The 25,731-nt window shown below is 38.6% G+C and overlaps 1 long non-coding RNA gene across 1 annotated transcript in view; it reads left to right on the forward strand.

Moving 5' to 3' along the window:
• The first annotated feature begins 3,084 nt into the window (after nucleotides 1-3,084).
• The window catches only part of LOC116660992, a 30,482-nt gene continuing 7,835 nt past the window's right edge, over nucleotides 3,085-25,731 (forward strand). The window contains exons 1-2 of the long non-coding RNA XR_004316736.1: nucleotides 3,085-3,713; nucleotides 14,531-14,624. This is a non-coding gene — a long non-coding RNA (uncharacterized LOC116660992). The remainder of the gene's footprint in view (nucleotides 3,714-14,530; nucleotides 14,625-25,731) is intronic.

Raw genomic sequence — 25,731 nt, forward strand, 5'->3', positions numbered from 1 at the left:
ATTTTTGCTCTTGCCACATGATGGCATCACTTCTGCTAATAATTACAAATTTCCTCCAAAAGAATTTGTCTTAAATTACACATCTTCTGGATGCTAGTATGTCTTCACAAATTATCCCTTTGCATACACTGTGATCCCCCAGTGTGTAGGTCTGACCAATCCAATACTCTGACCTTGAACTACGGAACAGTCAGGGCTCATCTATCAAAATTCTCCACAGGTACTTCTTCACCTGGGGACCTAAAAGTTTTTGGTGTCAAGCTCAGAGATGTCCTAAAGAAAAGACAAGTGAGTTGTACAAATTACAAGTCTCTGCCCTTATCAATATATAATTCTGAGTCAGCGAAGAGTGCTTCCACTGTGTGAATCCAAATGCTGAGAGATTAAAATGTGCCCTAATCAATAATCAAAGATAAAATATTAGGGAAGATGGATACAGTCACCTGATTCATAAGGTAAGCTTATCAGGGATAATCAATGAACACAATTTAACTGTATACAGAGAACACTTATCTAGTGTTCCTTCTCCATACCTACGGGGTCTTAAACATCAGGGACCCTTTAGGGCCATGGCTCCACCTTTTATATTGTTTCCGCCCCTTATCGAGAATACCTAACATATTTTCAGAGCCTTCTGGGTGCTAAGTACCATGCTCTGTGCTTTCTTAAGCCATTTAATCCTTACCCTGTGAAGTAAGCACAATCATTCTTATTTTACAGATGAAAGGAGGTTAGACATTTATCTAGGGTCATTCATCCAGTAAGTAACAGAACCAGGGTTAGCAGCTGGCTTCTCTGTGCCCCCAAACCCACATGTGACCTCACCCCCAGATGCTTCACGTTTCCCTTGAATATGTGCACCTGCACCTTCTACCACCTCCCTGTCTGAGCCGGCATCCACCCATAATTATGCTTGGCTAAAGATAATTTATAAATTCTGTGATTATTTATAACTGTTTACAATAATGGTGAAAGGGTTTCATGTGTCTGTTATGCTCTGGCCTGGTTAATGTGCACTTGGAATGGTCCTGTGAAGGTTCTGAGAGTTTGACAGAGCAATTCCAGAGGGACATCCAGACCTGCAAGGAGGGGGTTCAAATCTGCACAGCTATCCCAGGACTGATGATTAGTTCACTCAGTGGGGCAGGCCATCAGATTACCTAGAGGGGCTTCTGAATCTCAGAGTTGGAAAGGGTGATGAAAATCACTGAATCCAAATAACTGACCCTGAATGCACTCTGCTGTGTGCCTACCAAGCAGTTGGCCACCCACTCCTTGAATACCTTGAATACCAGAGAATTCTGTAGCCCAAGAATCACTTTCAGTCTTGGATCAATGTGGCTGTTCTTTATATTCTGACATGTAGCAGGATGGCCAGCTGCTAAGGAGATGGAGGGGGCCGTGGCTGTTGAAGCTGGTAGAGGATTTTCTTAGTCAAAACTGGTTCAGGAGCTTGGTCAAAACCTGTCCCTGGAGGGAAGCCATCAAGAGAAGTTTTGGCAGGGCAGAGGCTGGACAGAGGTTTAAAGCTTGGGAGAAGGATTTTTATTTGTATTTCAATGTACTTATTTAGTTCAACTTTTTGAGGTGAAATACAAATGTACACACACAAGGTCTGATTAAGGTTCATAGAACAGCTGAAGCAGACGACAAATCAAAATCTACTTAAGAAAAAAACAGCCATAATGTAAATGTGAAGACCATCATGATGCTACATACTAAAATCTTCTCCTGGACTTCGTGTATAAACAAAAGTACATGATTAATTTGAAGTCATCGAAAGTGGAAAAAGCACATCTGTGATAGGCATGCCTCAATACTGCGTAGATTTTCCTTTCCAACGTCTAAAATAATCATTTCCACAAGAGGGCGCCAATTGCTATCTTATTCTCAGACTAAATGGAAGCTCAGTTTTAGAATACATAATGGGCTGTTGTTACATTTTATATTTACGTAGTCACAACAAATATTTCAACATAATTCACATATTTCATTTGGGAAGATTGCCTCCATGGTTTCTATTTCTCAAAAAAAATAACATTTTATGTTTCAGAAAGGTGCTGTTCCTAGTTGATATTAAAAAAGTTCTCTCATGTTTAATCCAGTATTAATTTTTTAATAAATATAAAATGCATTTTAGAAATGAATTAATACTACAAACATTTTTACAATTTCCTTAAATTTAAGGGCAAGATTGCTTTGCTTTAAATGTCAAATCAATAATGCTTCAATTTTCCCTGTTTTGTGGGGACACATCTAAGAGTAGAGGACTTTTGCCTTCTGTTTGGGGGTGCTGCTAAATTCATACGTGACTCAAATTTGGCGTTTTCTAAAGTGCCCTATGTTGCTCTTTGGAAATGATCAACAGATATCTGGTAGCTTATTCTTAACATGAACTTCCTAGTACACACAAACACACACACACACACACAGGTGCTTAAGACATTTCATATACTAAGGTTCCCCCCACCATCCATCTTTCACACTGGGTCCTCGATTTGCTGTGTGTAAAGAACAAGAGGAGAATTGGCAGGAAAATATACTCACCCCCGGGACAACACTGTCAAATTGGTCCCTTCTAGGAAATGCAAGGAGAACCTTCATAATTTTGTACATTCTTCCATAGTATTGGTCTCTGTACGCAAAGGAGGAAGTTCTTACCAATAAAAATAGTATTTATGGAGGACCTAATTGTGCCAGGCTTTACACAATAATTACTGTACCAGGCATGATTTATGCTAACCTCTTAACAACTCAATGATTTACATATTATTAACACTCCCATTTTATAGCTGGGAAAACTGAGTCTCAGAGAAGTTAAGTACTTGGTCATGTTTCCTTGCTCTCATAGAGCCAGGATTTGGATCCAGTTCTGTCCTATTCCAAGGCCCTAAACTTGTAACCATTATTCTTCAGGCTGCTCTGAAACCCAGCGACAGCTTCATTATGTTGCCAGACTTGTACTTTAGACCCAGGTCCTAAAGTGTATCTACCCTCAGGTTATGTTTGAACAAGGGTGGTTCTGGGAAACCAGTGGTCTCCTTTGATAGATGTCATAAGAGGTGGGAGAGGAGAAAAGTCATTTCCAAACTACAGTTGGCTCTCAGGGTGGCATCAGCCATCTCCAAATGCTGTGACTGGGTCAGGGATAAGCACATGACCTAAGCCACATTCCAGGATTTTTGTTTGAGCAACTGGGAAAGTGGATACTCCTCTGCTGGGGTGTGATGATGTAAGCCTTGAGCCAGCCTTCACAAGGACCCTGACACTCCTCCACCTACCATTTCTCACCCAGAGAAAATACAGCGGAGATGGGGACTCAAGGACACCATTTGAACCAGAAGTCAATATGACCTGAAGCCATATCTTCCCACTCAGACTTCTGAATTTAAGTGAGACAACTTACTTCTTCACTGGCCGAGCCATCTTGGGGCACATTCTCTGTCACTCCTAACTGGATGTGCTTGAGCGGATTCAACCAGCTCAAATACAACAGTTTAGCAGATATTGAGCAGACTTCTCCAGACTCGGCACCAAGAACAGAGAACACTACATGTGAAATTATCAAGTGCCTGCATTCTGAAGAGAGCAGCCAGCAATGGATCAGACAGCTCCTCAGGGCTTACAAAGAGTCTGCAGAACTAACCCACCCACACGTGACTGTCCCCCTCCCCCCTTCCAGTTTGAAAGTCAGAGGACTGAGAGACGAAAGGGTAAGAGTCAATGGATTTTTGTCCTCAGGGTAATTGTAAAGTCTAAATGAAAGATGATTCGCCCCCTTCCCTGGGGAGAAGAGGAGAGCACTCCTGTCACCAAGACAAGTGCTAGTGAGGCTGCAAGAGAACGGCTCAGACTGAGCCCTACGTGACTCACACTCTTAGCTGAATGGATGGATGCCTTGGGGAGATGTCTGTTTAGGCAGCAAACTGGTTGATTTGTTCCTGTGCCTATCTGGGTGGGGGACCTAAAGAGAGACAGCAGAAGGGAGAGAGAGGGGTGGTCCCCTTCTCCACTTCATGATGGCAAAGATGAGTGAACAGACTGCAAGTCAAGCGGGTACCACAGAAAGTAGCCAGGTTTTGGGCATCTTGCGCTGCCCACACTGGTGACCTCCTGGTCTCTTGGGCAGGCAACTGTGGCGTGGACAGGTTCTACAGGCCCTGAAGGATTCATCCATGGACCACACAAGAAAGATCACAAAGGAGGGAAGGGATTTAAATCAAATTTGAGGTTGAAATTTAAAATAAGTGAGTTTTAATGGCTCCAAGTGACTGGAAATTTATGTGATAGACCCCAGATGGTATTAAATGACAAGAAATGGAGAATGAATGAGGCACAGTCGAAGGCAGTAACTGGAAGAAACAAAACCTTTATAAATTTCTACCCTACTGAGTTGAGACACTGAGTTGCAACTGCTCAGACTGCTCAGAAACTCTAATGGAATATTGGAGAATTCCTCCCTTACTATACAGACATCTAAAAATGGACCAAAAAGCAACAGAAAATTTGGCATTAGGTAAGACGTGGCCACAGCAAATGCAGCACCAGTATCTCTGTCCATAGTTGCACTGCACTGTTGGTCTTTCTATAAATCCTGCTTCAGAAGACTCTGCTGGAACAAATTTGAAGTGGGGAGGGCTAGCCAAGGGGAAGGTCAAGGTTAGGTCCAGTGCTTACCCAGGTTACACTAAACTGCATAACTGGCCAAAATCAATTTAGATTCTTATTAGTTTAGATGCTATAAGAAACCAGTTGCTCTGTTGTTCTTTTCTATGTAAAAGTTATGTGTCTTATTCTTTACTATAAGTTGAGTGGTGGTGATGTTGCCTTTTTTTTTTTTAAGGTATAATTTTAAGGGATTATTCTCATCTTTAAAAATTCTGTAAGGGCATTGGGGACCTCTAGGCTAGTGGGATTTTAAAGGCTAGTGGGATTCGGGAGAATGAGACCAGTGACCGAGGTTTTGCACAAAACATCTAGAGGGACCAGCAGGCAGGGAGTACCGCGGTGAAGAGGGCTGGGTGGGCGGGGAGCACTGTAGTGCGCATGCCTCAGCGGCTGCTGAATTGCAATGTCCCGTCGCCAAGTGAGCATGTGTACTTGGTTTGGCGAAGTCTAACAATTTTTCAAGAGAAATGAAAATTTTAGGTTATTATATAAATCCCATCATTTTTAAGTGTTGGCAATTATTCAAAAAAATTTTTAAACAGTACTGTATGGGCCAAATGAAACATATCTGTGAGCTGATATGGCTGGTGGGTTGCCAGCAACCTCTGGCATAGGTAATGTGAGAAGGTGATCGGAACTGAAAAATGGAATGAAGGCTCAGAGCCTGTCAATCATTATTGCTCCCAAAATGAGCTCTGGACCAGAGGCATCTCTCAGACTGGAAATAGGAACTTTGTAGGAGGTCTGAGGGGTAGAGGAAGCAGGACAAATTCCGCTAATGCTGAAGAAAGAGGCACTAGTGCCCTTAGGATAATGTCACCCACCACAGGGTGCAAATCAGCTACAGACTAATTTCAGGCACCACTGAGAACAGGTGAGGAGACTGAGATCCAACTAAAGCCAGAACCTGCTTTGGTAACATTCAACTGAATGTGCTGCAGGTAAGACCAAGATGATTTTTTTAAATAGACCAAGGTATGGAAGAGAATTTCTCAAATCAAGAGGTATCAAAGACACCTTGGATGACGAAAAAGATATAAATGCAAGATTCATGCAAAAACATCTGAAGCCCAGAGGAAGACTCTTTGAGAGCCAAAAGGCTGAATGTCTTCCCCATGCACGAGGATAGTGTCACAGAAGCTGAGTAGGGTGTAGGTGGACTGGGGACACATTGGTCTGTGTATAGAGGGGAGATCGCAGTGGGTTATGAATATTTCTGAGATAATGCTATGCCCAGAAGTTGGCCTTGAGGTGAGCATCTTGCTTCAACATCTATCCCAGACAAGGCAGGATATATAAATTTCTAAGACAAGAACTCATGTAGATGTAGCATTTGAATTCTTACAATAGCCTGCTATCTGGGCTCCCTGCTTATGAACCTGACCCCTGAAGTGCGTTCTCAACATAGCAGCCAAAGTGATCCTTTTAAGACTTAAATCTCATCACGTCAATCTGCTAAAAGTTATTCCATTCACTTGGAGTAAATACCAGAACCCTTAAAACGGACAACAAGGTCTTGATCTGGCCTCAGCCCTCTCTTATCTAATGTCATTTCCTCCTACCGCTCATTCTGCTCCAGCCACACTGATACCAGTCATTTCCTGAACACATCAACATACTCAGGACCTTTGCACACTCCTGTTTCCTCTGCCTGAAAGGCTCTTCCTCCAGGCATCCACATGGTGCATCCCCTCACTTCCCTCTCCATGCACACTGTCAGAGCTGACCACCCAATGCAAAACAGCAGCCCTCCCACCCAACTTTCTCTTTCCCCATAAATCTGCTTATTTTCTTCATATCACTTATCACTACCTGGTATACTGGTTTTTGTTTATTTGTAATCATCCCTGTCTTCCCACTAGAATGCAAACTCCATTAGGATTTTGTCCACTGCTACAACCCCAGAGTCCAAAACAGTGCTCCCCACATAGTAAGCACTTGATAAATATTTGTTGAATGAAGAAGTGAATGAGAGAATGAACAAAGATAGGAAACTTCCAATAACATCTGAGAAAATTGAGTCATAGATGAGGAAATGATTTAGGTAATTTTGAAAGAAGTTTGGAACCTTGGGCTGTTCCCAAATTTTTAAAAAATATGATTATCCTTGTCTATTCCTCCACTGTGATGAGTAATGTTAGTGACATGAAGTTGAAAGAATGGGTGGTTGCTTTCTGGAAAGAAGGAAGGCTGACTCCTTGAAAACTGTTGAAAGATCTGAAAGGAGTAGACAGAGTTCCAGGCTTGCATGAAGAAACTGGCTCTGAACTTGGCCAGTAAAGGAGCCATATGTGGGTTTACAACCAAGAGGACATTATGTCTAAAAACTGTTGCTGAGATTGTGCCAGAATCTGTAATCAGGACCTATGACTTTTCTGGATTTCTTAACTTTTTTAAAAAAGTCCATGATTTAGATATATTTCTTCAGAATGCTGGCTGTCATCAAGACCTAGTAGTGACAGCAGTATTTAGGGAATGCTCGTGGGCTTTCCTTATTTGCTAAGCATTTTATCCTCTGTAATACATATCTGTAAAACATGATGAGGAGAGAGAGGCAAATATTTGAAATATTTTCTCCCAAAGGTTTCTCTCTCTCTCTCTTTCTCTCTTTAAGGCCATGGATATGTCTGTCTGTACATTCGTGTAAGTATATTTACTCCCCCTCATGGAAATATTTATCCTCAGCCACCCTTTGCTGCTAGAACTGGGTGGGAAGGGGCTAGGCACAGGATGAGTAACTTAATTCATTACCTAATATTAGGCAATTAACATCACATTAATCAAATATCCTCAACTGGAAAAGACCAAGGGATAAAAATGACTCCCATGTTGCTGTAATAAATGTCTATATCTGATATGGGCAAGGCCTTACCATTTTTAAGATTTATATTTACTTAATGTTTTGAATTTTAATGTTATTTAGTTTCAAAAGTTTTTCAAGGTCCAGTGTAGAAAACAGAGCTTTGTTTTTAGAATAATTTCTTTTATTTCAAGTTTAATAAACTCAAGATGGGGAAATGACTCAAAAACAATGAAATGTGTTTTTCTAAGCAAGCATATTAGGTTATAATATGAAGAAAACATGTGATTAAGCCACAAAGAATATAAATTTTAATTAGAGTATTTTATGGGGTTGGTTATCCTTGTAGAATATATAGAATTATGTGCCCAATTCTCATTAAATATAACAAAAACAATGTACAAAAGCACAAGCATTCAATAGTCAAAATGTGCCTTGCAACTAAAAAGTTGCTTCATTACATGCAATTGATCAAAACCTCATTAGGTTGTCCTGTAACTGATGGAACTTTTCATGCTCTCCTTACTCTGAGAGGATACTCTCCTCTTTGACTCTATCTATGGAGTCCTCTCTGTTTCACCATTTCTCAATTCTGTTGCTCCCAGACTACTTTAAATTTTAGATACCTCCAATCTATTCCCTGTATTCATTAATCTATTCATTTAGATAGATAGATAGATAGACAGACAGACAGACAGACAGATAGACAGACAAATACCTAAGTTCAACCCCTCCCCAAGGAGAAATAATGACATTATAAGTCAAATGTTAGTCGAGTATTACAATTTAGAATGTAGGTAATTTTATTCTGGGGCTTGATGTGATCTTTGTTGTACAGAGCCAAGCTCCATAGGGATTCAAAGAAGGAAGGTATCACCTCCAGAAAGAGCAGGAAAGTTTTCATGGAGGAGGTGACATGTAAGTTGGACATCCAAGACTATACAGCAAGACAAAAGACAAAGAAAGGAGTCGGGGTGGGGTGGTGGAAGAATACAAGAAAAGGAATTCCATGCAGAAGACATAACACGAGCTAAGTCACTACAGCAGGAAGGGCCAGGGAGTGTTCTAGAAGTGGAAACTAGTGAAGATTTTTCTGAAACACAGTGATCAAGTAGAAAATATAAATGTGTATGGAAGGACAGCTTCAAATCATATAGTGTAGGTGTCTGAATGCAAGGCTGAATGAGGAATAATGTCATCTACAAGAAACAAAACCTGATTAAAACATAAAGACAATGTATTGTTTGCTTAGCAAGAAATCCGCAAGTAGGCAGTCTCAGGTCAGTTGTGTCAGCAGCTCAACAGAGTCCTCATGGACTAGGGTTTTTCTACTGCTCTGCCATCCTTAGGGACTTTTTATCCTTCTATTTGTCTCCTCATGGTCACAAAATGACTGCAGAAGCTACAGGCATTATGACTACATTCAAGACAGGAAGTAGGGAGAAAAAATAGCAACAACCACATATATTCTTTTTATCAGAAAAGCAGTCTTTCCCAGAAACCCCAGTACTCTCATATCTCATCTAAAACTGAGTCACTGGCCACTCACAGCTGAAAGAGAGAGAGAAAAAAAACCATCTTCTTTCCAGCTTTTGCAGTGGGGTGGTGAAGAAGAAAAGTGCTCGGAATGCTTGTTGCCTTAGCTAACCAATCTGCCCAAGTGAGGGAAGACTGTATGGATCTTACTGGCAATAGACAGTCATTAAAGATTTTCAGGAGAAAGCAACACACAGGCTTTACTATGATTGATCTAGTGGTGGTGCAAAGAATGGATAGAGCTAAGAGACTTGAGGCAAAAAGAAAAAATTCAGAATATGTCTCATTTTAAACATGTTAAATATGAGGTCTTTTGTATATGTTTGTGTGTGTGTGTGTATTCTTTCATTCATTCATTCCCAAGCTGGGGCAGTTTGATGATGGGAATGGGTCTGTGTCAGTTTCTGTCTCCTGCCTTTGAGTGGGTTTACAATCACACTCTGCCCACCCACACTGGACCAAAGTTATAGATACTTACCTACCTGCCTGCAGACAGCTCCACTTGAGTATTCCGCTGTCATCTCTAAATTGTCACTTTCAAAAATGGATTTACATGGCCACTATGACTGAAAATTAGTTTGTGGCCAAAGGCATATGCTTGCATTGTGTTGAGGTCTTATATTAATAAAAAGAATAGGAAGTGGGTTTGTTTTAGAGAAACAGGAAATAGATACAAGTGACTCTAAGGCTAAATTCTAATTGGAATAAACTTTATTTATTCATTGTGTCGGCCACAATTATAATGTGTTTATAATTCAAAGATAACATTTTGATTATGTACAGGGCAAAACGTCTGACATGCTGTTTATACTGAAACAGCATAGGAAATTTACCATTCATTCTATTAAAAACATGGACAATTATGAAAGTTTGTCAAAATTTGCATATTACTTTCTGAATCTGGTTGGTAAGCAAATTTTGAGGCAATAAAACTTATGATTTCCCTACCATGAGTAGGCCAGGTATTAGAATGACTGATGGATGCAAATTGCCCCATTCCATCACATACTCTTTCTGATTATGCTGTATAATTTGTATAAGCTGCTTCAAATTGGTTTTCAATTGAAATGGAGATAATTAAGTAAGTAAATAAGAACAAAATATGCTAAAAGAATGGTTATGGGATCAGGAGTCTGGCTTTCATAATAAAGTATGATGGAATCTAATGCCTAAAATGTAATCTGCTGAAACACAGCACTAAGGCCACCCTTGTTCCCGCTTCCTGAGTGTCAGTATAGCAGAGTGGTGGGGAGAAACCCTATGGAAACAGGAGGACTGGGTCTGAATTCTGGACGCAAGCCATTATGGCTGTGTGACTCTGGGAAAGTTAGTTAACTTTTCTGTGACTTAGTTTCCTCCTTTATAAAGAAAAGGATTACTGTGAGGATTCAATGAGAGAATCCACATGGAGCACATGGAACAGTTAGTGCCTGGAGTGGGCTGCCGCTGCTGCTACTACTACACTACCACTGCTACCACCACCACCACCACCACCACCATCACCACCACTACCGTGTGATGGCATGTCATTCTGAGCATAGCTCTCAAAAGACCTTGAACACTCCTGCTCCTTCTCTTGAAAACCTGCTGCCATCATGTGAATAAGCACGTGAACCAGTCACCCTCATTGTCCAAGCCAATAGCTAGGCAGCTCCCTGAAGCACAGCCACTTAGCTGACCTGTAGCTGCCTGCAGACAAGACCAAGTAGAACTGCCCACCTGAGCCCAGCCTAATTTGCCAATCTAAGGAATTTTGTGAGCTACATAATGGTTCTTGTTTTAGGAACTAAAAATATAGGATGGTTTGTTATAGTCTATCCATAGCTATTGCTGATGGATACACTTTCCTAACATGTGTCCCTGCTATTACTCTTGGGCTTGAAAGTCTATGCTCACAGCACACAGGAATAACTTAAAAAAAAAAAAAAACAGAAATCAGAATCATATCATACCTTGGCTCAACACTCTACAGTGAACCAGTAAGGCTCTAATTCTTCTGGCTTCCTGTTACCATGATGCTCCCATCTCCTACTACTCAACCCTTTGTGCTCCCCATTCCAGCCACACCAGCTTCCTTGCTATTTCTTAAACACACCAGACACAATTCTGCCTTAGGACCTTTGCTCCAGTTGGTTGCTCTGCCCCTTGGCTAACTCTCCCAGTATCTTCAGATATTCTCTCAAATCTTGTCTTCTCAGTGAGGCCTCCTCTATTTAGTAAAACAGCCTTATTCCCATCACCAACATTCCCAGTCCCCCTTATCATGCTCTACTTCCCCCCGTTTTCCTTTCACAATTATCTTATAACATATCATATAATTTACTTAAATTATCATGTTTATTATTGTATATCTCTCTGTATTACTCAGAGTTCTCCAGAGAAACAAAACCAATTGTGTGTGTGTGTGTGTGTGTGTGTGTGTATGTGTGTATGTGTGTGTGCTGAAGACGCACAGAAAGAGAGATAAAGGAAGACTTATTTTAGGAAGTTGGTTCATGTGATTGTAGGGGCTGAAAAATTTGAATTCTGCAGGGCAGGTTGGCCAACAGGAGACCCAGGGAAGAGGTGATATTGCAGCTCGAATCCAAATGAAGTCTGAAGACAAAATTCCTTCTTCCTTAGTCTTTTTCTCTTAAGGCCTTCAATTATTGGATGGGGCCACCCAAATTATGGAAATTAATCTGCTTTACTCAAAGCCTGTTAATTTCATCTTAAAAATACCTTCATAGTAATGTCTAGACTGCTATTTGGCCAAATACCTGGATGCCATGACCTAGACAAGGTAACACCTAAAATTAACCATCCCACTCTCTCTGCTGAAATATAACTTCCCTGAGGAAAGAGATCTTTATTTGTTCACTAATATATCGTAAGTTCTTAGAACTAGGACTAGCGTAGAGTTGGTGCACATATTAGACGACTCAAGGAATGAATGACTGAATTTTAAAAAATAAAAGTAAGACCTAACAGGAATATTGTGAGAGTGACTAGAGCTTGGAGGGGTTAGTCCAGAAAGCTCCCTGAAGGATGTGTGTTTTACACATAGTTTTGAAAGGAGACTGGGATGTAATTTGGCAGAAGAAGGAGTGAAGAAACTCTAGGAAATCAGAGTGATGCGTATCTTGGCTCCAAGTAGGAAGAAAGCAAACAAAGTGTGCCTCTAAGATAACCACATCTTATGTAAAAAAGAGGGATATTTTTCAATTATCCTCTAAACTAAACACTTCCTTATTATCTCTTGAAGTTCCAGAGCATCATTTGTCCATCTATAATAGTCAAAAATTGTGGTCACTCAGCCATTTGAACTTTTTCCAAGTGAAATAGAGCATTTATACAAAGTAGATGCACGCAACATAACCTTCAATCATGATTTTCCTGTAGCCACAATAAGACTGCTACAAATAAAAGAAGTCATGCCTTAGATCAAACTACTTAAAATTCAAGTACAATTCATGACAGTATTACAGTTACCAACCAAACCTGGGTAGTTTTCTGTAGGGACAAGCTGAATTCCTGGTGTGGAACTGCTGCCAAATTCACTCAGGTGCAAAATTCTCCTAACATTTGACACTAATGAGGACATGGGAAAGTCCCAGGCACCTATTATTTCTACTAAGTACCAGAAACTACAGATTGGCTGGAGAAGGTATTTTAAAAAAACAATTATTTCTCCTTGCAGTGAATGTAATCACTATCACAAAAACTATTAACTCTATCATGTCCCAATATTTTGCACACTAAAATGATCCATGGGCATCCAAATTCCAATGTAAGTGCAAGTCACCCTCCCGCTCTTTGAGTCAAGGTCAGAATGGGCTGCCTGCTGGATTCAGAGTAGAGAGCCTGCTAATCAATGGCACATCAACTCAAACTGCCCTTCAGACTCAAGTGGTTGCAAATCTCTCTGTGACCACAGTTTAGAAAGTGGTCTTTATTTTGTTTGTTTTTGAGCGACTGCAAAGACCTTAAACTTCTCGTGGGATAAACTGCCAGAATTGTATATAACCTTTGAGAACAAAAATTTCCAGAAGTCTGGCTATCCAGGGAAGGCAATGACATCTCCAAATATTCATTGTTCTATTTCTATAACAGTACACGGCACTGGAGCAGATTGAAAGACTACAATAGATTTTTTTAAAATAAGATATAAACAGTCATTCATTTGTCCATTCATGAGATATTGTTATTTTAGTTATTTATGTATTTTTCTTTAAAAATTTAAGTATTAATCTTTAAGCATATACTTAAACATTCATTCCAAACTTGGGTACTTACAATTTGAATGAAAGGGAGCAACTCAGGACATACTGATTTCCACATGATACTCAAATGGATTTAAAACATATTTCACAGAGTTGATTAGTGTCATCTGCCAGCGATTAGGAACTATTTTATTGCTGATCGTGGGGAGCAACAACGAGTGTGGTAGAGCAAGCAGTTACCTGAGGTCTATCTAGAGATTTTTCCTTAAGTCAATAAAGATATCAGAGTACAGCAGTAGTGTATGCAGCCTTAGTTACCCACTGCTAGCAGCATAATCCAAGTTTATTTCAGAATCCCTAGAAGCCCACGATGTATTTTTCTGATCCTTTGGGTAGTCTAAGCTTTTAAAATAAATTCCTGTCTGGCTTTTGCAATTCATCTCCATCTTTGGAGTATATTACATTGTTGATCACATATCACTCGAGTCAGAAAAATGACTCCCAGGGAAAAAAAAATAAAAGAAATCATGTTTAAACTATCCATCTTAAAAAGAAGGGGGAAATAGTGAGTATTTTACTGGCACTTATAATACATTTTCTGTTTTTTTCCATCTTAACTTGCTTGATATCAGATATCAACCCTGGTAATTCTCTTGCCGGAAATTTGTTCTGTATAACAGAAGAATATGACCACCAACAATCTTTCAGAAATAATTTACAGGCCTACAAACTCTTACAGTGTAATTTGTAGCTAAGTGGCCTCCCCACCAACACCCTTCTGAAAAACAGCAACCACTTTCACAGACTTCAGTTGTTCACCGTGAAGGGGTTTAATTTCTTCCAAGTGAACTTGTGTTTGGATTAGTTTTATGATTTCATCTAAAGTCAAGTTGGTGCTGGTTATTTCTTTTCCTTATTGGGTAGTTTTAGGAGGCTAAAAAAAATTTTTTATAGTCAGGACAGCTTGAATATCAGTGGGAACAGTGATATTTCTGAAAGCCTTTCCTCATTAGTGAAATGATATGCCAGAAAGAATCTTTGCTGCCTGCCCTAGGCCTACCCTAAGTGGTTGAAGAAAGAAGGACATTTATGATACTACAAGAAATAGCTTAATATAATTTGCCCTGAATTTGGCCTTTCTTCTGAAAAGCAGAAAAGGTAAAGTTGGATTCTAAATTCATCCACCCTATAAAAATACACATAGCTTGACTCTCCTAGTGGAAAATCAGAGGTAATGAACTAACCTATACTCTGCAGTCAATCACAGGATGCTAAAGTTTCAATAGTCTTATGTATTGTTTGCTTTATTTTCTTCACTTTTCAGATGTTAAAACTGAAACTGGAAGGGGTGATATAACTTGTCCAGAGTCAAGAGCAAGTGACTTGCAGAACCAGGATTTCAGAAGATAGTTATGATGGTAAATCTCTTAATCCATTGTTATTAATTATTTACTATGAGCCTTGCACTGTCACAGATAATACAGCTTTAAATATATATAATGTGGTATTGTATTTTAATTGTCACTTTAACTATAGCATTCATATTGTGCAAGTGAAAAAATAATACAAGAATAAGGTAAAACTAAAGTCTGTGAAGTGCCCTTGTTATTTTCTCAAAGTACAAGTAAGAGCTGCCAACAAATGAAAAGTAAAAAGAATACAGGCAGAAGGCAACCAGTAACACCCACAAAGTTGTTGCGATAAAAGCAGAACCTAGGGATGAAAATAGCCCATGTGCACCTGCCTCTTTTGTTCCCTTACAAAAGAGAAGAGGTAATATCAATTAAAATACAATGTACAAGGGTACAATGATGACAGTTGCTGGCCCAGGAAAATATTTACAAAATGAAAGATTTCAAATGTAGAAATGTTTTTCATTCAACATTCTGTTGATATTTAAAGACTCAAAAGGGTCATCTACTAATCCACAAAAAGTATTAAACTTGAATCATGCCATCTAGCCTTGATTCTAAAATATTCTATTTCATTTGGGAGACAATCAACAGAGTACTTTTCTCTAGAAGCCTATCTTTGTACACTCCATCTGTCAAGCCATCTCAGCAGGAATGAATTCAACAAATGTTGGGGACTTACCCCATCAAGAATTACTGGATACTGCTGGAGAAACAAAGATGGCTAGGACAGTCTCCAGCCCCATGGAATGGACAATCCAGTTAGGAGAGATAAAGGAGTATAGAAATACTTAGCTAACTATGATTCAGGGCACCTGAAATACTTTCTAGGACAAGATAAGTTATAAATTATTTTTAACTCCATAGTCAACTTAATTTTACATTTTTAACTCTGTAAGTTAAATATAATTTAAAATAAAATAAAAGCATAAATAGCATATCATGAGATTGTCTAAACGATGCTAAAGTGACATCACAGCTTTTGTTTTCTGACTCTATGTCTGTCTTCTACATCATTTTGTTGTCATCCAAGTCCTAAATGAATCTAGAAAATAACATTCTATGGTCCCTAATCAGTTACAATGTGTCAATTTCTGGTGCATAGCACAATGTCCCAGTCATGAATATACATACATATATTCATTTTCATATTCTTTTTCATTAAAGTTTATTATAAGATAATTGAATATAGTTCTCTGTGCTATACAGAAGAAATTTGTTTTTTTTTTAAATCTATTTTTATATATAGTGGTTAACATTTGCAAATCTCAAACTCCCAATTTATCCCTTCCCACTCCCTTTCCCTTCTGGTAACCATAAGTTTGTTTTCCATGTCTGTGAGTCTGTTTCTGTTTTGTAGAAAAGTTCATTTATGGCTTTTTTTTTTAAGATTCCACATGCAAGTGATATCATATGGTATTTTTCTTTCTCTTTCTGGCTTACTTCACTTAGAATGACAATCTCTAGGTCCATCCATGTTGCTGCAAGTGGCATTATTTTATTATTTTTTATGGCTGAATAGTATTCCATTGTATAAATATACCACAACTTCTTTATCCAGTCATTTGTCAATGGACATTTAAGTTGTTCCCATCTCTTGGCTATTGTATATGGTGTTGCTATAAACATCAGGTTCATGTATCTTTTCAAATTAGAGTTCCCTCTAAATATATGCCCAGGAGTGGGATCACTGGATCATATGGTAAACCTATTTTTAATTTTTTGAGGACTCTCCATACTGTTTTCCATAACAGCTGCACCAAACTACATTCCCACCAGCAGTGTAGGAGGGTTTCCTTTTCTACTTACCCTCTCCAGCATTTATCATTTGTGAACTTTTGAATTATGGCAGTTCTGACTGGTATATGGTGATACCTCACTGTAGTTTTGATTTGCATTTCTCTGATAATTAGCAATATTGAGCATTTTTTCATCTGCCTTTTAGCCATTTGTATGTTTTTACTGGAGAATTGCTAATTGGCAGAAGACCTAAACACTTGTTATCTTTTGATTTTTAGGTAACAGCCATTCTAATTGGCATAAGGTGATACCTCATTGTGGCTTTTATTTGCATTTCCATGATGATTAGTGTTGTTGACCATCTTTACATATATCTGTTGGCCATTTGTATGTCTTTTTGGAAAAATATCTATTCAGATATTTTGCCCATTTTTAAAAAAGGTTATGTGGATTTTTGCTCTTGAGTTGGATGAGTGCTTTATGTATTTTGGATATTAACTCCTTATCAGATATATGGTTTGCAAATATTTCCTCTCATTCCATAGGTTGCCTTTTTATTTGGTTGTTTATTTACTTCCATTATTATTATTAAATGGCTCCCCAACCCCCTTTTTTTCCTTCTACCACCTGGACTTATCTTCTTCCGTCTCTCCCTTCCCTTCTTCCTATAGGCCTTCCAATTACACATATTGGCACTCATAAACATTTTCCCAGTTAATCACTTGATATTAAAAAGTCTTCTGACCTTGACAGAAATCCCAAGACTCTTCTTTCTTAGTCCACAGTAAATACCCTTGAACATTATGTTGGTCAGTTATTAGAGCAGGATTGTCATTCACTCTGATTTATTTCTGATCCCCTTTGGCCTTTGGTTACATTTCCTTGGTCAGAAGAGGCTGACCCCTCTGGCCAGCCCTGCAGCTTTGCTGAGAGTGCTCCTAATGAGACAGAGGGCACTGTGACAATTTCATAGACTGTATCTTTTGCCTTCCTTTAGTCACAGTTTTCCTCCTTTCTTAAAGGGAAGGAAAACAAAATGGGAAAAAAAAAAACTTTTGAAATAAAGTGCTGTTGAATATACCTTTCCAGAATCCATGAAATATTCAGAAGTGATGTGTACCCCAGCTTCATATTTCAGAACTGGAAAAGATGAGCTCAGTTCCTGTTCTCTCACATGGTATGTGCTACAACACTTTGGCACAGATGCCCCAGATCCACTTGAAGAGACAAGCATTAGTCTTTAATTTGTATCTAAGCTGGCTTTTCATGACAGTTTAATGTCATCCTTGTGTTTTTATATGTATTAAAACAGATAAATATGAAGGTTTACTTATGAGGCCCTTTGTTTTCCTATCATTTGGAAGAGAGGATCTGACTAATTTGGGAAGGCGAGGTTTGTTTAGCTAGAATAAGAAAGGAAATGGTCAAAGCTGAAATTGTTTAATTCTTTCTTGCCGAGTAACTGCCGAATTACAGATGTCTCTTGAATGCAATAAATTAATTTCAGTCATGCTTGTTTATTTGTACACATGTTGCCAAAGTAAAGACCTAATCCAAAACTAATGATTTGAGAATCCACTGGGTATTCTTTTGGACCCAGTTCCATTATTTTTCATGTGCACACACAGCCGAACATTCCTACGGTACAATAGGCAGCTAACACATAGCAAGTCACAGTTAAACTCACATCTTCAAGCTAAGGCAAAGTTCAGCTACTTAAGTCATCTTTAAATGTAATTAAGTCTACTGGGCTCCAGTTCGTGGAACCAGACTAGAAAAGTTGGGTTATTCAGTGGAAATAACAACTGGTTATAATCCACAGACAAAGTTAATGAAAGTATTCAAGGGGAGAAACTTTTTGTTAAAAAGAATCAGATGTTGTGTTATTGACTTTTTAAAAAGTGTAACAAACTGTTTCATAATTTGCCAAATAATATCCACCTATGTAGGTTAATAAGAGTACTACTGATTTGTTTGGGTGGAATATGAATAGGGTAAGAGTTGAAAGTTATATGCACTTAGTAACAGGAAGATTTTCCCTTTATTACAGCATCTTTTATATGGTCATCCATCCTGATACACAGAAGAAACACCACCACTCTCCATGCACAGTGTGCCACTCTGTAAACTGTATCAAGAAGATTATTTATGTTATAGAACTGAAAGAATCAAACAGTGACAACTCATTTGCCCCTCGCTAGTTCCTCTAAGGATAATAGCTACAATTATTTTATATGATGAAGTTCTCTTGTGCCATAGGAATTTTTTATTATGCCCATACACGGCATACTCAGTCCATCCCTCTCTTATTTATTTAGGCTAGACAGGAGAATGGTAAAAATGGTAGGTTTGTAAATTGCCCTCTTAGTGACAAAACTATATATATATATATTCCTTCAATCAGTAAGTTCAAATTCCTACTTACAGAGAAGGAGGTTCCCATTTGTGAATACAGCCAATATTCTGTAATAATTGTAAATGGAAAGTAACCTTTAAAAATGTATAAAAATTTTAAAAACGATTTTAAGAAACAGAACTTTAAAAAGAGAGAGATAAGCTAATAGATATACATATGACAAAGAAAACAAAAAGAAACTATGGACAAATTTGGATATCATTATGGCTATGATAAAGTTTTAGAGTTCAGAGTTCAGAAACATGAAATTTTAGAGTTGACAAAGTTTTACTTAGGCCATGGCTTGGTTGTCTTGGAAAGGCATTCTCTGTGCTATCTCTTGGTTTTCCATCCATTATATGACGTGTTATAAGTTTTGACTCCTTAGAAAGAATTATTAATTTGAGTAATTTCTTTGTGGTCATCTTAATAGCAAAAACTACAGAGAGAACTGAATTTTACTTAGAGGCCATTATGGTGCCAGATAAAAGTGGTGAGTGAAAAATCTAAGAGTTAAGGGAAGCTTAGGAAATAGAAACCACCTATGAATTAGCAGGCACTCTTGGAAAGGCTTAGAATTCTCAGAGATCATGGAACTTCAAAGGTTCAAGCAACAGGGAGGCTCTTGATGACATCTGAGTCACTATTGGCATCTCACCTGCACACCTCTACTGTCGTCTTTGGGGAATTATGGAAAATGACAATTCTGCACTTTGAATAGCTAGAAAAGAAGATTAGTGCATTCCTAGTTGCTGGGCATGGTGAGGGTAGTAGTGGTACTGTCCTGGCCTGTTACAGAGCTCAGGAGCTGCTCCTGGAAAATGTCATCGGCTTCATCTGAGTTATCCACCAAATGCATTCTTTCGAGAACAGCATCTCTTTGGATCAGTATGATACTTTTTAAAATAAGATAAGAACTAAACAACCTGATGGATTCCCCATTGTGCCTTAGCTGCTGGGATGCTCAAACCTCAATTGCTATCATCTGGGTGTTATCACCATCTATGCTGAAGACTTATTCAACTTCTGTTGACATCCTTTCAATAGTTTTCAAATTAGTTGTACTTCGGTCATTGACTACCCAGGCTGGTGATCCACAAGAGACTCTTCTTCACTGTGTACTGTTGCCTCAGGTAGACACTACCATCAGCTGGAAGTGAATGTCCTATGACAGCATAAACTCCAGTATATCAGTATCTGCCCACAGCCTCTCATCCCTCCCAACTCTTTCACTGCCTAGGTTCTAGAGCTCTTGGTCTTAGATATCAGGGGCCTCCCTTTTCTTCCTAGACCATCACTTCCTCATGGCTTCCCACCCTTTCTTTCCACCACAACAAATCACACTATAATCTCACTTGCCAGCACCGTGAACATTCTGGCCCCATTTTTTTCCATTACACTCACTAGGAAAACTTTTAGCTTTATATCAGTTCTTAGGCCAATCTAACCATATGCATTCTGGACCCCCACCCCCTGGAAGCCGAGCACCCCCAGAGAAAAATTATATAAATCAAATTGATTGGTGCCAGTGCAGATGTGTGGACTTCAACTTTGGCTCGGCTTCAGCCCTACTTAATGATCTTTATATGTGCATATGGTTGGCTTTCTTTCTTATTTTTCCATAGCAGTTATTTTAAATCCTTACTACTTTCCTCTTTATGTACCACCTTATCTGTTCTTTTCCCATACTAGTATGATGCTAACTATAATTCAGCTAACACTCATTGTATTCCTTTCTTCGATTCCCAGTCATATCTCAACTTCCCTGTCCTCTAGTTTACTCTGAAATTGCTCTAGCCAATATTTTTTTAATATCTTCTTTGTTGTTAAAAGCAATGGATATTTTCTAATCCCCACTTTACCTCACCTGCCGGTATCTTTTTTTCTTTTTAAAGCTCTCCTCCTTTGGCTCTTTTTTATTTTTCTTTTATCTAATTCCTCCTTTCAACCTCCCTTTAAAATTTATCTTCCTTTGCCTGCCCTTTAACTGCTGTTACTCCCCAGGCTTTACCATTTTCTCTCCTCTTGCTCAAAGCATGACACACTAATCTCATCCCAACGAGTACCAAAGGTATACCACCAACCTACCCTTCTTTCCTAGGTTTCAGACCCAGACATCTAACAATCCACTGGGGATTCAGCGTTAGCTAGCAGGAGTAGTTAGTTCAGCTTTGAGAGCCCATGTTGGGCCCATGAATAGCCTCCATCCTTGCCAATATGGCTACTAAATTCATGTGTCCTTTATGACAGCAATGAGGTGGCCAATAGCAGAGTCTGGCTGATATCCACTGCCAGGTCGTTTTGATTACCTGATAGTTTAGTGCCTCTTCTCTGAGAGATGCTCTCTGATGGATATTAACATGATATACAAAGATATTCACCCTTCATGTCCACTCCCATAGCTCCACTTGTCTCTAGCTTAAAATTTTCTCATTTTCAGGTTCCCACAGTCTGAGCCAAACCATTGGGACTTCCAGGAAGTCTATTTATACTGTGTATATTCTAACGTCAGACTACTTCTCCTTCTACACAAGGTAGACGGCCAGGCCTGCTGCCTAAAGCTCTGTTCATTACAGAGATTTCCCTTTACCACCGATTCTCAAAGCCATACCCGAGCAAAGCTACAGTGCAGCCATCACCCATTTTTGGCTTATACTCACATTTCTAACCTGATTTATCCATGAACCAAGCTTGGGCTTTTATTATCCTTCTTTTCCTGGTCATAAAGGATTCTCCCATAGCTGTAAACCAAGAAAGGCATAAGTGCAACAGTGGTAGATGACACAGGGGTCTGGGCTACCTGCTCACATGCTTGCATTTCCTGTACTGGTCCTATTTGTGCTTTATCTTCAGGGTACCACTTCCATCTCAAGACTGATTAATACGGGACTCACTTGACTTTTGGGTTTGATAGATTTGATAATACTCATGAGAGTAGTTCTGGTGACGTGGTTATTTGAGGTTCCACAGTCATGTGCTCTGTCTCTACTAGGGTCTAATAGCACACATGAAGTTGTTTTTTGAAAGGTATACAATTTTACACTGCAGATGGCATAACGTTACCCTAGAACTGACGAGATTTGTATTGAGTTCCCTTCTGAAACTCGTCATAAACTCTATACAGTATCTTTTCCCACCAGCTATACTTCTACTAACAGGGTCTTATAGCTCATACGGTTAGAGCAGTAGATCTGCTTGCTTTGCATCCTGGAACTGATGCAAAGTCATTTCCTGCTCAGGATCCCTTTCAAATCTGGCAGTCTTTTTGTCACCCACTATATTAGTTGGAGCAGTATTAAAAGGTATGGGATTGCCAATGGGGTAGGAGGTATAAAAATCAACAATGTGGCTTTGCATTCCCTCTAAGATCAGGAACAAAACAAGGATGTCTATCCTGCCACTTTATTTAACATAGTTTTGGGGTCACAGCCACAGAAATCAGGAGAAAAGGAATAAAAAGTAATCCAAATTGGAAAGGAAGAAGCAAAACTGTCATTGTTTGCAGATGACATGATACTATACATGGAAAATCCTAAAGGCACCACCAGAAAACTACTAGAGCTCAACAATGAATTTGGTAAATTTGCAGGACACAAAATTAATTACAGATTAATACACAGAAATATGTTGCTTTTCTAAACACTAACAAATAAATATCAGAAAGGAAAATGAAAGAAACAACCCCATTTACCATCACATCAAAAATAACAAAATACCTAGGAATAAACCTATATGAAGAGGCAAAAGACCTATACTCCAAAAAATATAAGACACCAATGAAAGAAATTAAAGACGATACAAACAGATGGCAAGATATACTGTGATCTTGAATTGGAAGAATTAATATCATTAAAATGACCATGCTACCCAAGGCAATCTACAGATTCAATGTAATCCCTATCAAACTACTAATGGAATTTTTCACAGAACTGGAACAAAATTTTTTTAAATTTTTATAGAAACACAAAAGACCCTGAGCAGCCAAAACAATCTCAAGAAAGAAGGACAGAGCTGGAGGAATCATCTCCGACTTCAGACTATATTACAAAGCTACAGTAATCAAAACAGCATGGTACTGGCATAAAACAGACACACATATCAGTGGAACAGGATAGAAAGCCCAGAAGTAAATGCACGCACTTATGGTCAATTAATCTATGACAAAGGAGGCAAGAATATACAATGGAGAAGAAACAGTCTCTTCAATAAGTGATGCTGGGAAAACTGGACAGCTACATGTAAAAGAATGAAATTAGAATATTCTATAGCATCATGTATAAAAATAAACTCAAAATTAATTAAAAACCCAAGTGTAAGATCTGATACTATAAAATTCCTAGAGGAAATCATAGGCAGAACACTCTTTAACATAAATTGCAGCCATATTTTTTTGGATCTGTCTCCTAGAGTAATGGGAAAAAAAGCAAAAATAAACAAATGGGACCTAATTAAACTTAAAAGCTTTTGCACAGCAAAGGAAACCATAAATAAAATGAAAATACAGCCTATGAAATGGGAGAAAATATTCACATACAATGCAACTAAGAATGGATTAATTTCCAAAATAATCAGCTTATACAGCTCAATTAAAAAAAAATCAAGAAATGGGCAGAAGACCTAAATAGACATTTCTCCAAAGAAGACATACAGATATCCAACAGGCACATGAAAAGATGCTCAACATCATTAATTATTAAAAATAAAAATTACAATGAGGTATCACCTCACACTAGTCAGAATGGCCATAATCAAAAACTCCACATATAATAAATGCTGGAGAGGGAGTGGAGAAAAGTGAACCCTTTTACACTGTTGGTGGGAATGTAAATTGGTGCACCCACTATGAAGAACAGTATGGAGGTTCCTTAAAAAACTAAAAATAGAGTTACCATATATCCAGCACTCCCACTCCTGGGCATATATCCAAAAAAGATGAAAACTCAAATTTGAAAGGATATATGTACCCCAACGTTCACAACAGCACTATTTATAATAGCCAAGACATAGAAGCAACCCAAATGTCCACCAACAGATGAATGGATAAAGAAGATATGGCACATATATACAATGGAACATTACTGAGCCATAAAAAAGAATGAAATAATGCCATTTGCAGCAACATGGATGGACCTAGAGATTATCATGCTAAGTGAAGTAAGTCAGAGAAAGACAAATATCATATGATATTACTTAAATGTGGAATCCAAAAAAATGACAAAAATGAACTTATTTGCAAAGCAGAAATAGACTCACAGACATAGAAAACAAACTTATTTATGGTTACCAAAGGAGAAAGGGGGGAGGATAATTTAGAAATTTGGGATTGAAAGATACACACTACTATATATAAAATAGATAAACAGCAAAGACCTACTGAATAGCACAGGGAATTATAGTCAATATCTTGTAATAACCTATAATGGAAAATAATCTGAAAAATAATACATATGTGTATATAATTTAATCACTTTACTGTACACCTGAAACATTGTAAATCAACTATATTACAATTTAAAAATTAAATTAAATTAAAAAATAATAATATGGCCTTGACTTTGAAGGGGATGCCCCAGCATGCCCCAGACCACTAGCCACCTAAAATGGTGGTTGACCCCTGAAATTTAGTTAAGTTTCATCTCCCTCCCTCTGGAGTGCATGTATCTTACCAAGGCCTTCAGTGTACTTCCATTTTGTACTCATGCAGTCTGATTAGCTTGATGTCCTTGATGTGATATTCTGCAGGATGTCTAGTAAACCCAGGTCTTTTTAGACTATATTATGATGAAGGCCAGGAGAATTGATAAAGCCCTGAGGCAAGACTGAAGATGTATATTATGGTTTGTTCTAAATAAATACAAAATGATTCTGAACGTCTTTTCTGATGGAGATTAAAAAAATGCATTCACAAAACCAATGGCAAATTATGTTCCTGGATTTGTGTTAATCTGCTCTAGCAAAGAGAATACATCCAGTATATGGGCTTAATAAGGGCTACTATTTGGTAGATTTCATGGTTAACCTCTAGGATCTGTCTGATTTTTGCAGGAGCCAGACTCCTGCATTAAATAGAGATATGATGGGAACCATTACCCCTGCTCCTTTTAGATTTTTTAAGGGTGGCACTGGTTTCTGTTATAACCCCCAGATAATATATTGTTTTTGATTTACTCTCTTGGCTTAAGCCAAGGTAGTTTCAGAGGCTCTACTTGGCTTTTCCCACTATAACAGCTCTTACACCAGATGCCCAGGAATCAAAGTGGGTTGTGTCAGCTACCAATTTGCTTATTTCAGTTATGCATTTGGGACCAGGGAAATGGCCACAGAATAGTCCATGGATCTGTTAGACCCACAGGGAACCAGAGGTGGACCAGGTCTCCATTTATCACCTGCCCCTTACATGCCCCCACTTTAACCAGAGCCCTTAAAGTCACATCAGATTACCAGATACCGATGTCAGCTCAGACCCTGTATCCAGAAGTCTTCAAAATGTATATGTATTAATCTTTCCCCAGAATATATTCACCACAGTAAATGGCTGTAGGTCCCTTTGGGAAGGACTAGGGAATTATTATTGTGTACATTTGTTATGCTGTTGCAAATCCTTCCTCCTGGGGCCCCGACCTCTTCTTCAGTCAATGTATTCTAGTTCTCAGAACCGCCCCAGATGTGAAAATCGGGCAACATTCCAGTTTCTTGATTACCCACCCTTGATTTTATTTGTCATTAGGGACACCACCTTCTTTTAACTGTATCCATAACTCTCTGTGGATTAGCATTACCCACCTACCCACCTCCCTCCTCACCCCTCAGTAGAGTCATTTCTTCCACTACGATTCTGCTGGTTAAGTGATCTACCTGGTCTATTAATATTTTGAGCCCAATTCTGTAATGGCATTTCCTACCATTCCCCTGCCTACAAAGGGGCCTTGTTGATGGAGCTCCCAAATGATGCTGGAGCTCCTTTCACCAGCACACGCT

Source organism: Camelus ferus, chromosome 3 (genome assembly GCF_009834535.1).
Source record: "Camelus ferus isolate YT-003-E chromosome 3, BCGSAC_Cfer_1.0, whole genome shotgun sequence".
NCBI lineage: Eukaryota > Metazoa > Chordata > Mammalia > Artiodactyla > Camelidae > Camelus > Camelus ferus.